This window comes from Cydia strobilella, chromosome 17 (genome assembly GCF_947568885.1).
Source record: "Cydia strobilella chromosome 17, ilCydStro3.1, whole genome shotgun sequence".
NCBI lineage: Eukaryota > Metazoa > Arthropoda > Insecta > Lepidoptera > Tortricidae > Cydia > Cydia strobilella.
The window spans coordinates 16,335,112-16,350,837 of NC_086057.1; the positions used below are offsets into that span (position 1 = coordinate 16,335,112).

Sequence of the window (15,726 nt, forward strand, 5' to 3'; positions counted from 1 at the left end):
AGTTTTGGGAAAACTAGAAAAGGCAGGAATGACTTGTAATATTGAAAAATGTAATTTTTTATGTAAAGAAGTAAATATGCTCGGGTATATTATTTCTACTGAAGGTCTGAAAACCGATCCAGAGAAAATTAAGGCTATTCAAAAATTTCCAGTACCAAAAAAGATAAAGCAGCTGAGAGCATTTTTAGGCTTATGTAATTTTTATCGGCGATTTGTTCCAAACTATAGTAGATATATACAACCCTTATGCGAATTATTAAAAAAGAACGTGTCTTGGAAATGGGGTAGCTCTCAACAACAGGCGTTTAACGAAATAAAGACTAAATTTATTAATGTAATACAATTACATCACCCTGATTTTAGTAAACCTTTTTATTTACAGACTGATAGTTCATCTATAGGACTAGGAGGATTTTTATACCAAATTGATAATAAAGGGGAAATGAAAATATTAGGTTTTCATAGCAAAGCGTTAAGGGGAGCTCAGCTTAATTGGACAGTGACAGAACAGGAGTTTTATTCCGTAATTTGTTGTTTAGAGAAGTTTGAAACATATTTTAGGGGTTCAAAAGTAATTATTCAAACAGATCATAAAGCTTTGTTATTTGTGAAAAACTGGAAATTATATAATGCAAAAATTACTAGATGGATTAATTATTTAGAGCAGTTTAATTATGAATTTAAACATATTAAAGGGACACAAAATATTGTCGCTGATATTTTGTCTAGGTATCCACCTGAGGGAGATTTATTACAAGAAGAAAAGGTCAAACTCCCTGAAATTTTGTACATAGGTAACAATGTAAATAAGAGTCTTATATCGAAGTTAAGAGATATATCTAAATTACAACAAGAAGACTCTGAAATTTGTCAAATCATAAAGCGTTTAAATGAAATCACTGATCCAAGTGAGTTGACGAAAATAGAGCAACGATGTATGTTCGAGAATAAAATCTTATATTTTAGGCCAGATAACTTACAAGAAAGGGTCATTTATTTACCTGAAGTTTTAAGGATAGAGTTGATTCAACAAATACATAAAGAAATGGGACATCAAGGCATGTACAAAGTGATTAAGTACATAAGAGATCGATTTTATTGGAAGGGTATATCACCTTTAGTGAAACAAATTATCCGAGCTTGTCATGATTGTCAATTAGTAAAAAGCGATACTTTTAAACAAGTAGGACCTTGTCAATCTATAGTTACTCAAAATATTGGTGATATGGTCATGGTAGATTTGTATGGTCCATTGCCAACTGGTCAATTTGGTATGAATTACATATTAGTGATACAGGATTCCTTTAGTAAATTTGTTAAATTTTATGAATTAAGAAAAGCAACAGCTAGTTCAGTATTAGGGAAAATGCGTAAATTTTTCAATATAATTAAACCGAAAGTTATTATGTCTGATAACGGATCTCAATTTTCTTCAAGGCTTTGGAAAGAAAATATGGCAGATGACGGCGTTAAAGTCATATATTCTACTGTTAGGAATCCACGTGCTAATATCGTTGAACGAGTAAATCGCGAAATAGGTCGTTTATTTAGGCAATATTGTAAATCGAATCATCGTGGCTGGGTAGCATTATTACCACGGTTAGAGGAATTATATAATAATACCTATCATAGTAGTACAGGATTTACTCCTTGTGAAATTTTGTATGGACAGTCAACAATTTTATCATGTGATAACGAAATTAAGAAAAGTACTACTTTAGAAGTTGAGAAAATTAGAGAAAAGGTTAGAGAAAATTTAAGAAAAGCTAGTGAAGTACGTCAAATAAAGTTTAATCAACGTTATCGGCTCGTACAGTTTCACATAGGAGATTTGGTAAAGATTAAAAAATTAAATAAATCCGATGCTAGTAATAAAATAACAAAGAAATTTGAACCATTGTATGAAGGACCATATATCATTTCTGCCATACCCTTCAATAATGTGTATGTTTTAACAGATCCGAAAACTGGGGAAATTAGAGGAAAATTTAACACTATACACTTATCCAAATATTATCAGTTAGGGAATTCTCAAAATGTGACTGGTTCAGGTTAGATATTATTATAATTGTTAAAATAATGATTTGCATTTATGTAACATCATTTGATTAAGTAGCTTATCATTTTAATTAAACATTATTTACTGTTTGAGGTAATTAATTTGCCATTGTTTTGATTTATGTAACATCATTTGATTAAGTAGTTTATCATTTTAATTAAACACTATACACTATTTGAGGTAGATAATATACTAATGTTTTGATTTATGCAGTTTATCACTTTATTGACGTTGTTTACTGATTAAGGTAGTTAATATGCTATTATTTTGCTTTGAACAATGTATTTTTTTTAAGTAGTTTTTCATCCTATAAAAACTTTTTATTAAGTGAATTAACATGATACTAAGTAATTTTAGAATCAAGTACAATATATTTTGTTGTAAGTCAAATATTAATTAGATAGTTGATTTATATCATATAATTAAGTTTTTTTTTTCTCCACTATCTCTATTAGGTTAGCGTATTAAAAATGTATTTAGTAAGTAAGATTGTAATAGGTTAAGTCAAATAAAAATGAAAAAAAAAAAAAAAACAATGGGAGAACCAATTTGGAACCCATTACCCTAGAGAATCCCTTGCATTGTATAGAGAAGGAGGCAGAGGTGAAGCTCAAAAACAGTTAACAGAGCACAAGTCGAGGTGATTCTATTACATCCTAATTTTTTTTAAATTAAAAATCAAACAAAATATTTGCTTTTGAACTCTATCGTAATCAATTGTGCATTAACTGTTTTTGGAGGGGATGTGAGGCGGCTTCATTCTTCCCTTATTTTAATTTTTTTTTTTCCACCAATAATCATGAATAAAATTGTTCTTAAATTGTTTAATTCTAATTATTTCAGTTATAAGATTTTACTACAGAGAATAATCAAACTTATTTAATTAATAGAAAGCACGCTGAACCTTAAACGTTAATTTTGAAAAAAATAATAATATAAAACGTTTACATAACATACATTAAAATAAATAAATTACTTCTCATTATTTTATAATTTTATAAAAAAAAAACAATAATGAATAAAACATTTTATGTCACATTTTTGCGTTACATATAAATAGTTTCAGAACCATGACTTTTTAATGATCAGATAATTTGTTGTAATTTGTGTCACGTATAACAGGAGCGGTTTTTTTTTTAATGAATGACAAATTTGACTTATGTAATTCGCGCTTGTATTTAGATTGAATTATGTGGGAACTTAATAAGTAGATTAGGTTTAAAAAAATAAATAATGAATATCAATAAAAATTACAAAACATTAGGTTTTCTTTGAGTAGAACCAATTAAATTTACAATATCTGGTAATTGCAATGTATTATCACATCAAGTATAGGTAGTTCCTTTATGATAACTTTAATTTAATTTTGTTGATTTTAAATAATTTCAAGGTTTATTATTAATTTGCTAGGCTCTCCATAGTTATTATATTTTAATGGAAAGGAGATGCATTAGTAGTGTAGTTTTCCTTTTATATTTAAAACTTTCACTTTGTAATTTATTCCATTAGCATTTTCAAATGGGTAATAAAGTCGTAAAAAGAAAATAGAAACTTTTAGTATAGATGTATTGATTGTATGTTTGCTAACAGTAAATTTTCATAAAAGTTGACACATTATTAATACTTTTTAGATTTCAATTGTTTTATTATTCAAAGTATTGTTAGATTTTCAGGGATGTGTGAATAAAAAGAATGAAGAAGAATAAATACGATGAATGTTAAACTATGAGATAGTGCACGCTAGTTATTGCATGAAATATATTTCTTTGTGCAGGGCCCTGAGAAAATAGCAAAACTAAAATCAAGATACCTTTTTGACATTTTGACTGAAACATTACACTTTACAAAAGAGAGATAAAACGGTAGTTTGGTGTTAGGTTAGGCTCGAAAAAAAAAAAGAGCATATTTGCAGATTTATAGGCTGCCGCCGTGTTATCTCTATACTACACACAACATCAGATCTAGAAACTCACACACCCATCATTAATGTGACGTCATAGTGCTTTCATCATATGGAAAAGCATAATGCGAAGTGAGTTTAGAAAATGTTTAAAGATGACATGTATTATTTAGCTCATTTCGAATCAATTTAATGATTAGTTGTGCTTTTTTATTGGTCAGTACTATTTTGGATTTTTGTTTTATACAATACTCATACTCATTTATTGATATTTTTTTAAATATTACATTATTCCTAAAATATTACAATAAAATGTTTATAATAAATCAATTTATTTGGCGCTTCATTATAGAAGCTAAGGGTTAAGCAGAGCTTAATCTTTTATTTTAACGTCCCGTTAATGATGTACATGCTCCAGACTAGGAAAGGCGTTTTGAGGATATAAGTCATGAGTTTCGGTGTTAGAATTAAATCTTTTAAAGATAGTGACCCCTCGAGTGGCATAGAGTGCTCCTTGGTAAAAGGTTCAATCTTGTTTTAAAAAGAGATACGTTCTATTCCTTTCTTGGTCGTTAAAATGTAGACTAAAGTCGGAAGCGTGCGTATGTATCATTCGGATCGGTAGAAGAGTAGGACAAATGTACTACAAGCACAACTTCTACTTTCTTGTGAGGCAAGATTAACTGGTTGCGTCTTTGATTGTTTATTTTTAACATGACTGAACTTGTAAACTTATACTTTCAGAAATGTTCATTCTTTTGTTTGGTTTAAACACACACTACACACAGCCGCAACAAAAAAAAAAGGCACACACAGAAGGGAAGAATGTTAAAAAAGGTTCTTATTAGAGTCTAAATGCATTATTTTCAATACAATTGTTTTTCTTATTTTGATTTGTTTCGAAAATTTACTTTCGCAAATATATCATTAATATATTTAAGCTACAGCAAATTTTGGGAGGCGATTGTAACATGTCAGAGGCTCCCTTTCCATGTTAGCATTATATGTAAACATAATATTGTTCTATTTTGAGTCGGTTAAATTCCATTCTTGTGTCTCACGGTAATTCAAACAGCTATATTTCTTTTCATATCTTAAGTGGACCTTGCTATTTGAAATTCTAGATACACCACTTGGAGAGTTTAGCTGATATAGTAAACCAAAATATTAAGAAACTTATTTTTAATATAATTTGAACTTTATTTCAATGTCATAAAGCTTTTTGCGTTATAAATTTTTGTGCAAAGTTAGTTTGGTTATTAATTTCAAGTGTTTGTTTAAAATACCAACTCGGATTTCACGGTAACGATAAAAGTTAAGTTATGACTGTAAAATATTCTATGCAAAATTGAACCATATTATTAAGAATTAAAAAAAGGCGTATCCCTACAATATGTGTCTATATAGAAAAACAAAGACGTTTAGAATAAAAAATTTAAAGACATCCCACCGACGAGAAGGAATAGTTTTGGCTACACCCATTAAGTAGGTCAATTTGGACCTTATGTTAATTAGGAAATAAAGAGTAATTTGTATAGGATAGTACGGAATCATGAAATTCAGGATTGGTTTAGGTGTTACCAATGGGGTGCAAGGAGTTTGCTAGAGCGGGGAAATCGGGATCTGGGAAGGGATTTCATAAAACCCCTTTGCGGGGAATTCTCGTGGCCATTCGCGAAGCGTTGGAGGAAGTTCTCTAGTGTAGGTTAGGTCTATTTAGGTTACCTATATTGTGTCCTGGTCTAGATTTTGCTAGTATCTTATGATGCTGGTAGAGTTCGGATTGGAGCATAATATGGTGTAATCTATTGTGGGGTTTAACTTGAATATTTTTAGAGAAGTGCATTTTAGATTGTGTTTATTTAGTGGGTTTAATTGTTTTATTGGTTTGTGGTTTAAACAAGCGCTAGTGTTTGATATAATACTAGTGAGATCTAAATTATAAATCAATAAATTTAATAAGATTGTAAAGTTTGTTTTGTTCATAGTGTCATTTATAAACTATTTAGTGAATTGTAATTATTAGTTGTTTGTTGATTTGTGCCTAGACAAGTGCTAATGTAAGTAAATATATTGGTGAAATTTTACTTACAAATCAATATATTATTAAAGGTTGTAAAGTCATGTTTGGTTCATAGTGCAATTTATTAATTTATGTTTTAATTGTGCTTAATATATATAGTGTTTTAACCTGGATTATTTTAGTGATATTTAGCACTGGAATGATTTTGGTTGGAGTACTTTATATATTATTTTAAAGTTAGTTTTGCAATTTATCTCACAGCTTTCTTAAATAACTTATGGGGTAGAGAGAACTAATTCCGATCCAGTACAGTGCTGGGCAGATGGAGAGATAGGGCGGGTACCTTACGGTGACAACGACAGTCTTAATTCTCCTACTGCGCTGGGTTGATAATATCAGGTGGGTCCCTGACAGTTCCTGGGTTTACAAGGACAGGTTCTAACCCCTGGGGTCTGGACAATTTGGGTTGTCACCTAGACTTCTTAAAAAAGCCAGATTCTAGACCAGTTATCCCATTACCTTTTTCCCGACCTACATCGGCTGTCCCAAACCCTATCGCTGATGCTGGTCCACGTGGAGAAATAGGGGGTCAGTTCTAAATCGAGGTGTCTCCACTCGTCTTAGTTAACTGTAGCCTAGGAATTTCTCATTGCACTTCGAGAAATTACGCGAGTAAATTAAATGTACATCCCGGGATGTTAGTTTGCAATTATATCGACAGATTAGTTGGTTAGTTTAACTGTTAGGGCTAGGGTTTATATTTGTATGGTTTAGGAAATTGTAGAATTGATCAAGGTTTATAATTTTTATATAACAAAGCCATTAGATCTTTACAGTAGTTAGCTAGGTTCGCTTCCGATATATTTATGGCTATTTAAACTATATAGTACGAGTATAATTATGGGTTTATGGGTTAAATTTAAATAGAGGTAGCTAGGATGTAGTGTGGGTTTAGCGATTGTTAGAATTGTATTACATACACTTATTTATGACTTATTGACAAACTTGGCACATTTATGACTTTGAATATAATTTGGTCCTTTGCATCACTACTGGTAGAAAAATATATTGTGGGAAAAACATAACAAATAACCACAATATAATGTAGTATTGTAGAATCAATTTGTTTGTAAAAGAAATATTTGTTTTGCCTGTCCCTTGGCAGTCTGTATGACGACTTCATTCTGTTTTCTAGAGATCTGTAATTTTCACATTCGACCTTAAAAATACAAGGTCATATTATCATAAAACTTTATTATTGGAAATATATATCAATGAGTGATTTACCCAAGCTAGATCGATGCAGAGCAAGATCGTGGTTTATTTTGGTCCGAAAGGTGATTCAAAATGACTACAACTATAGTTTGGTTAATATTATTTCATTGAATACCTACTAAAATATATTACAAAATTACAGTATTCTGGGAAATTGGAGTGGATCAAATACAGCTGCTCTAACTACCAGTATTTTGTTATGTTAAATTGTCCCTTTGATGTCCTCTCATTTATGACGAAAAATGTCATAAAATAATGTTCAGGGCAAATGACGAAGTAGCCCTGTCATTATGAAAAGATGTCCCTTCAGGACCACATGATAGTTCCTTCAGAACTGGGGCGGGGGTCTGCCCTAGCAACTGGATGATGACCACGGATAGTCGCGGCGGAGCGGGCGACATCTATACCCCAAAAACAAAATATTTGTAAATTGTGACATTTATTAGTGATCGTACTTTGACCATCTGACTATTACATTCGACAGACTACTTATTTTGACATACATTATTGAAGACTTAACTAAGACATTCTTCAGACTTATAAAATTATGTTTTACATACTATTTATTGATTACAATTTAAATCAGGCTTTGTCCGATTAAGACATACTTTACATTTGTTTTACAAACTGTCTTTAAACTTACAATGATCTTTCTAAATACTCTGACATACTTTACACTGGCATAATTGACGTTTTATTAATTATTTAACATTATTAGGATTTATTGACGTATTAAATAACTCTTTCCTATTATGCGAAAAGGATTTTGGTTACTATTAACGGTTATGACGAAGGGTTCTACATAAACACAAGACGATCATTTGGCCAATTTACTGATCCAATTCAAGATATTAACTTATATATTTAGATTTGATTTAGGTTATTTACATTATTTTATATTAATTAGTAAAGGTAATTACGGATTGCGGTATTTTAAAGGTTTTTTAGATTTTTAGATTTTCTTATTGGAATTTTTAGTATTTTAGGCAAGTTTAGGTTTAGCTGATTAGGGTTAGTTAGAGAGAGTGGTGGGAGAGTGTTACAATATTTCCTTTTTTTTTAGCCTACTTTGGTGTCCCACTGCTGGGCAGCCTCTCCTCGTTTTCTCCACTCGATCCTGTCATCGGCATTTTCCCACCATTTGGGGTAGAATGCGTCCAAGTCGTCCCGCCGTCTCCTCTTTGGTCTGCCTGAACCCCGGCCTGCACCGTCTATGGTGCTCCGTGGGTCCCACTCAGTAACCATTTTGGCCCACCTTTCCGGGTGCATGCGTCAGACATTTACATAATATTAAACAAAGACCCGTAAGGAATAATTTGATTGAAATTTGTTTAGTTTGGGCACTATGGTTTTAAAACGGCCTGCCTTTGTGTTTAGCCCACAACTAGTTCTTTTTCAACAAGGTCTTTTTCTCTGATGACTAACTCAGACGTATAAATCTCTTCAGTATTTCACGAAGCCTTAAAAAGCTTCGCATCTAGACTACTAACGAGGCTGAACTTAAATGGAAGACATTTACAGAAGAACTCAATATTCGAGCCGCGGCTTTGCTGAAAGGCCCTCTTAAATCGTATGTATTGTAAATCGGGTGGAAATACCGAATTGAATACATGCCTTTGATAAATGATTATTTTTCAGAAAAGAAAACTAACGCATGGGTAGTCTATGTCTATCTAACCAATGGCTCTATGACTTGGAGGATATAACTAAACAGAGTAGCCATTATCAGGCGTTCCAGTGTCGAAACTATATGACCAATAGTCATAAGTCATAAGCATATAGTTTTCAAATGAGAGCGTAATTTTAATTGTATGGCGGCGCGTCTAAATTCGTCTGACTCTTAACTACCAAGAGTGCGCAGCGGCCAATCGTAGCAAACTTGTCACATTTGATTCCCCTTTGTCCTGTCATCATAGACTGCCAGTGATAGACTGCGCGACTTTCATAGATTAAGATTGAACAAATTAGAAAGCATATGATGAAAATTTATTTTGTATTAAGCAGAAACTTCTGCGAACGATTACCAAAATGCAAAGTTATAAAGGAAGAGTGGAGTGGAGTGTGTGTGCGTGTGTGCGCGCGCGCGCGCGCGCGCGTGTGGTGTGTGTGTGTGTGTGTGTGTGTGTGTGTGGCCCTAAACAGTAAATTTTGCACTTTTCCTTTATAAACTTAAATAAAGATTCAAAGATTTATTTGTTCAACATTGGAAAGTTACAAGATGTTAAATAAAATGTCGTATGTACTAAGAAAAAGTGGCCAAGGCCTCCAGTGCCTTTATTTTACTCGCAGTTTTCATAAAAGCGAAATATTATAATTATCTTTGTGTGGTACTCGCCTGTTCCTATCTCTATCGCACGCGCATAATTATAATGCTGCCCGGCCGATGGCGGCGGCGGTCAATGCCACCGTGCGAACGAGATATCAATATAATTATGCGCGTGCGATATAGATAGGAAATTGCGGGTCAGTGTACAAAATTATTCGTGATTGGCGTTCTCACTTCTCAAAGGGCCATTTTTTTGTCGATTTTTTTTTGTCAGATTTTGATAAAAAATTTGTAGGTTTGAAAAGCTCCTTATTCTGGTCGGAATAAACACGAAATCCGGAACAAAAAAAATCAGAGTTACATAAAATTCCATGCGGTTTCCGTAACTCAGTGTAAGATTTTGTAGGACATACAGTCAAATTGCCATTATCTAGGATGTACAGAATAAGGAACTCTATCTATCCACCAAATGTTATCAAAATCTTAGAAAAATTAAAAAAAGTGCAAAATAAAAAATAACCCAAATTCTACATTCAGTTAAGTAGGCGATCTGTGTCTGGCGTGGTCGGAAATAATTTCCGTTGTAAAGTCACTTGGCAAATTACGCCGTGATTTACCCTTTAGGCTGGTGCTACACTGAGCGCGACCTTCGCTTAATGTGTTTATCTTAAATTGATTTTCAGTAAGCCAGTCTGGATATTTAAATACTTAACGTTTGGACTAATTTTATTCTATAGGGAATTTATGAAATAAAACACGTTCAAATGAAATAAAATACTTTTTTTAACTGTTCAATAAAATATCATTTTTATTATTTAATTAACTAGCAAAACTGAATTAGCAAAAGATATTTATGCGGCATTCGTTGTGTAACATATTATTGCAGATATCATTTTGATGTCACAATGTAAGTAGCAATTGGCCTACTAGAGCCCGATTCAGTTTAACAACTTCTGTCGGTTTTGATCTTATTTTAATACGAACTTGAAGGTCGCTTACGCGGCTTGGTCCATGTGAAATGAAGTGAAAATCATGCGCTATGACTCACGACAATTATATTCAGAGTTTTGTTACAAAATTTATTCAATCTTATTTTAATTAAGAAATAAAAAGCAGAATGTAATCTCCGAGTACATCCAAGCCCATGCAGTGACAATAAGAATGTATAAGCGGCGTGATTATTAACTAGGGACGTTTGACCGAAACGAGGCCTTAAAGGTTGAAGGGTAAACACCCATAACTTAAAAAAATGGGCAAAATAGAAATGAATTACAATTTTGATTTATGAAAGTAAGCAAAGTACAGTCAAATAATTTAATATCCGTACCATTTCGTACCGTGATACCACAGTGATAATCAATATAAAAGTGGCTAGAGAACTCATACTATTGTCACTGTCACAAGGTAGGAAATGGTGCTGAAATTAAAATCCTGGACCGTACAATGGAATTAAAGATGTTATATACAAATTTAATAGCCCAACTACCTTTTAAAGTGAGCACATACACACACACACACACACACACACACACACACACACACACACTTTACTGCTGCAATGTTGCAGTGCAGCACTGCAACATTGCAGCAGTAACGCTAGTGCAGCAGCTGTGCAATATTGTTGTCGACTGCACTGCTGCAGAAAATGTCATAATTGACATCCTGGATAATTCCGGGACATCAGCATTTTGCCATATCCTGCAAAAATGTAGCACAAAGTCAAAGTCAAAATATTTTTTATTCAAATAGGCCTAGCAACAAGCACTTTTAAATTGTCAAGTTTTACAAATATTACCTTAATCTAAATATCAGAACAATTAATTGATGCAGTTATTATTATTCTTAAAAACATTGAATTATTATAGATATGCAAAACACAGAAAAGTCGCATGCAGACTGGGCTACAGAAGACGGAAAGTAACTATTACATTTTATCCAGACATTTATATTAAATTTAACGTTTTCTGCTGCAATTCAATGTCAAAATCAATGTCAAGGTTTATTTATTTTTTGTTTTATCACAATAATTATAATATTGGAAACGAGGGGGACTTTAATAAATAATTTAATAAATACTTTAATAAATACTTTAATACTTTAATAAATACTTTAATAAACTTTAATAAATCAAGAAATTACAAAATGAAAATTGTATCCGTAAACTTTGGTTTTTTATATTTTTATATCATAAACCCTCTATGATTTGTTCAAAAACTGTAAATTACGGCAATAATAATTCATATTTCCTTATCTCAATTTTTGCAAAATTTACATTTATGTAACTTTGCACTGTCGTTTATTTCCGCTCATTTGCAAATGGCCACCACTGTCATGTCCCTCATTCCGCACATAAACATGGACTATTAATTTAGACCTTTGGCATTAAAACTCCTTGATGAAAAGCCGTTAGAGTTCTCCACTTTTGGAGGTTTTAAAACAAATGACAATTTTCATGACAAACGGGACTTTTCATGACAAACGGGCAGTACCTTAGCACCTTGCATACAAATTTCTATGCAGTGGGGGCCCTAACCTTGTCTCTGCAGTTGACTGTACTAATATATTTATGTTTTATCATGCTTTAGTAAACGTAAATATCGCATCGTGTGGTCTTTGTACAAAGATTTACCTACTATTAGGGTTCCGTACCTCAAAAGGAAAAAACGGAACTTAGGGTTCCGTACCACAAAAGGAAAAAACGGAACCCTATTAGGATCACTCGTGCGTCTGTCTGTCTGTCTGTCCGTCTGTCGCAGCCTATTTTCTCCGAAACTACTATACCAATTAAGTTGAAAAACATATGTATATATGTAAGTTTGTGACCCAAAGAGGGACATGTAACGTATACAAATGAATTTTAAACATGAGGGCCACTTTTACCTTACCCCCCGTAAATGTGAAAATTAAAAATAAAGTTTTTCAAACTATATCGTGTTACATATCAAATGAAAGAGCTCATTGTGAGAATCTCAATTATATTTTTTTATTAATTGTAGGATAAACAGTTTAGAAGCAAAGCAAAAAATGACCATTCCCCCCTTTATCTTCAAAGCTACTGGGTCTAAAATTTAAAAAAAAACACACTAAATAGATCTAAACCTATAGATCACAGGAAAACCTATTAAAAATGTGCAGTCAAGCGTAAGTCGGACTTAACTACTTAGTTTTTGATCCGACCCCTACGGGTTTTTTAAAGACATTTCACTCACGTTTCACATAAAAAATACATTGTTTAAATTGTGTAATGTACAGAACCCTTGGAACGCGAGTCCGACTCGCACTTGGCCGGTTTTTACTTTCATACAACTAAAATTAACCTCAATTCTTACTAGTACAACTACAGTAAAAGTACAGTTGAATACTTGAACAAGTTTTCGTTTATCTTTGTGCCTTTACGAGAGACTATCGAAAATATCACACATAATAGTTGAGCTAACTTTAATACAGTAAACATTGAGTCAGTGGGGAGCTTTAATTAGTATTGGAGTTCATTGGCGGTTATTTAAGCCTTTAGGTCATCTACACACAGTAGATGAAGTACAATAAAAGTACGTACAAGTAGATAGAAAGCCTACCTTGCCTTTATATAAAAAAAACCATGCAATACATCACTCGTATACAGTAACTACCTTCAGGTACTATTAAACCACCAAATGGTCCCACTATGATCCAATATTGACTTGAATATCCTCGCAATTCTCAGGCAAGATATTTTCATGTGAGAAATAAAATAACTTAGGTATTTTTTCTAATGCTATTTACTTTTAACTTAGTTTTTTGCACCTCCTAATTGGTTAATTTATGTGTGTCATTTCTCCACTACTTAAAGGTTGTCTGGAAGAGATCGCTCTTTAGCGATAAGGCCGCCTGTTGTCACCTCTGTCTTCATGTATTATTTGTGTTTCCATGTACATTTATTCTGAGGCAATAAAGAGGATTGGTATTGTTGTATTGTATTGTAAATTACACAAAACTAAAAAGAACATTAATTTGGATATTTAATAACGTACTGAAACTGTGGAGTATAGTTGTAGAACTGGACTAAGTATCGGGCCATTTCCATCAATATAATGTGATACTGATTTAATATGGATATGACATCATTTCAATATGAGATGGTTCCAATATCCTTTAGAGGACCTGCTGAATTGCCTGCACGATTTTGACACTGACTGATCAGTGTCTGACACTGTAGGGCTAAGATGGTCGGTTTTTTATCATCTCTCATCATGCCTGTCACGTTCATTAGAACTACTTATTAAAGTATGTTAGTGCGAAAGTGACACATGACATGACAAGTGATAAAAATGCGACCATGATAGCGCCGCAGATCAGTATCATGGAATGAGATCTAAACACTTAAACTCGAATTGGACTTACGGTAGTTTTATGGTACAGTAGCTACTAGTAAAAGTTGAGTCAGTTGGGAGCCTTAGTGTTGGTGTAAAATTGTACATTGGCGGTGGAGGAGCGGCATATTCGAGCCTTTATGTGCAAATTGTATCGGCGGTAACGACGCGGCGCAAATCGTCGGCTCTGCCGTGGAGCCATGGGACCAGCGATTTAGCAAACAATTCCTGGTAAACAATTAGCTCCATGCATGAATTTATTTTTATTTTTGGATTCATAATTTATATCGTTGGAACACCGGAAATGATAAAAATACTTTTGTAAACCTTAACATTATTTTATTAAAAAATATTTAAAATGTTGAAAATTTTTGAGCGGTTGAAACGCTCATAATTTTTGGCGCGACACACATCTAACCTCAATGTTATGTAAGCTACAGATTGTTTTTTCATGATGTATTGTCTGTTGGTGATCCAAAAAAAAAAAAAAAAAACCGGGTCTAACGTGATTAAGTTTTATTATTGTACCTTTTGTTCCGACGTTTCAGTGGTCATGGTCGTTTATATAAACTAAGTTTTAAGTTTTAAGCGGGTAGTTTGGTGTTGTTTACAAATATCTAAATTGACATTTTGCTTGGACGTCAGTCTTCCGTGACCACAGCTAGTGCAACCTAGCTGAAACGTCGGAAAAAAGGTATAATAATGAAATTTAATCGCGTTAGACCCGGTAATTACATTAATTATGTGTACAAAATGCGAGAATTTAAAGTATTATAACAGATTTTGTTGCTAATTTCTGTTAAACAGCGTTTATTGGATTACATTCAATAATGGAGTTCCATCAAGGAACTAAAGGCATGGACCAATTGGACCACTAAAGTTGCGACTATCCATAGGCTACAAGGTCCGCTTACCTCCAGGTGTGTTGTTCGCTTAAAATTAACACGTAATAGTCGTATTTTTCTGTGGTCCAGTAAATATTATAGTACCGTAAAAGTTGAGTCTGTTGGGAGCCTTAGTGTTGTTCATCGGCGGTGGAGGAGCATCATCCTTTATGTGCATGCAACATGTTTCTCAATAGAAAGAGTTTATTTGCTGCGACATAAAACAGTTTCATTTTTGTACGCCCCGCCTGTTAAGTGGCTCCACCTGGTTTCGGCGCAACGCAAGTCGCCTGCAATCAGAGGCTATTGCTGCGAGGTGGAGTGACGTGCCAGTCGTGCGTGACAATGCAAAGGGATTTTATTACGCAACATCTACTAGTTCAATTTTTGTTAATGCCCCGCCTGTTTAGTGGCTCCACCTGGTTCCGGCGCAACGCGGGGCGCCTGCAATCAGCGGCTATTGCTGCGAGGTGGAGTGACGTGCCAGTCGTGCGTGACAATGCAAAGGGATTTTATTATGCAACATCTAATAGTTCGATTTTTGTTAATGCCCCGCCTGTTTAGTGGCTCCACCTGGTTCCGGCGCAACGCGGGGCGCCTGCAATCAGCGGCTATTGCTGCGAGGTGGAGTGACGTGCCAGTCGTGCGTGAAAATGCAAAGGGATTTTATTACGCAACATCTAATAGTTCAATTTTTGTTAATGCCCCGCCTGTTTAGTGGCTCCACCTGGTTCCGGCGCAACGCGGGGCGCCTGCAATCAGCGGCTATTGCTGCGAGGTGGAGTGACGTGCCAGTCGGGACACTGCAATGGGGTTTATAAGGCAACATGTTTCGCGATAGATTTTGAGCCTTTGGCAGTTTTGGGTTCAATCCGTCAGTGTTGTTACTCTACCTGACTTTAGTTGTGGCAAGAGTGGGTAAGCAGAGTAACTATAATATCATGTTTAGAGATGTTTTATGCCTTTTGTG

General features: G+C 33.7%; 1 long non-coding RNA gene across 1 annotated transcript in view; it reads right to left on the bottom strand.

Moving 5' to 3' along the window:
* The window catches only part of LOC134748933 (uncharacterized), a 219,363-nt gene extending 205,532 nt beyond the window's left edge, over positions 1-13,831 (bottom strand). Inside the window, exon 1 of the long non-coding RNA XR_010128448.1 lies at positions 13,776-13,831. This is a non-coding gene — a long non-coding RNA (uncharacterized LOC134748933). The remainder of the gene's footprint in view (positions 1-13,775) is intronic.
* Between the last annotated feature and the right edge of the window lie 1,895 nt (positions 13,832-15,726).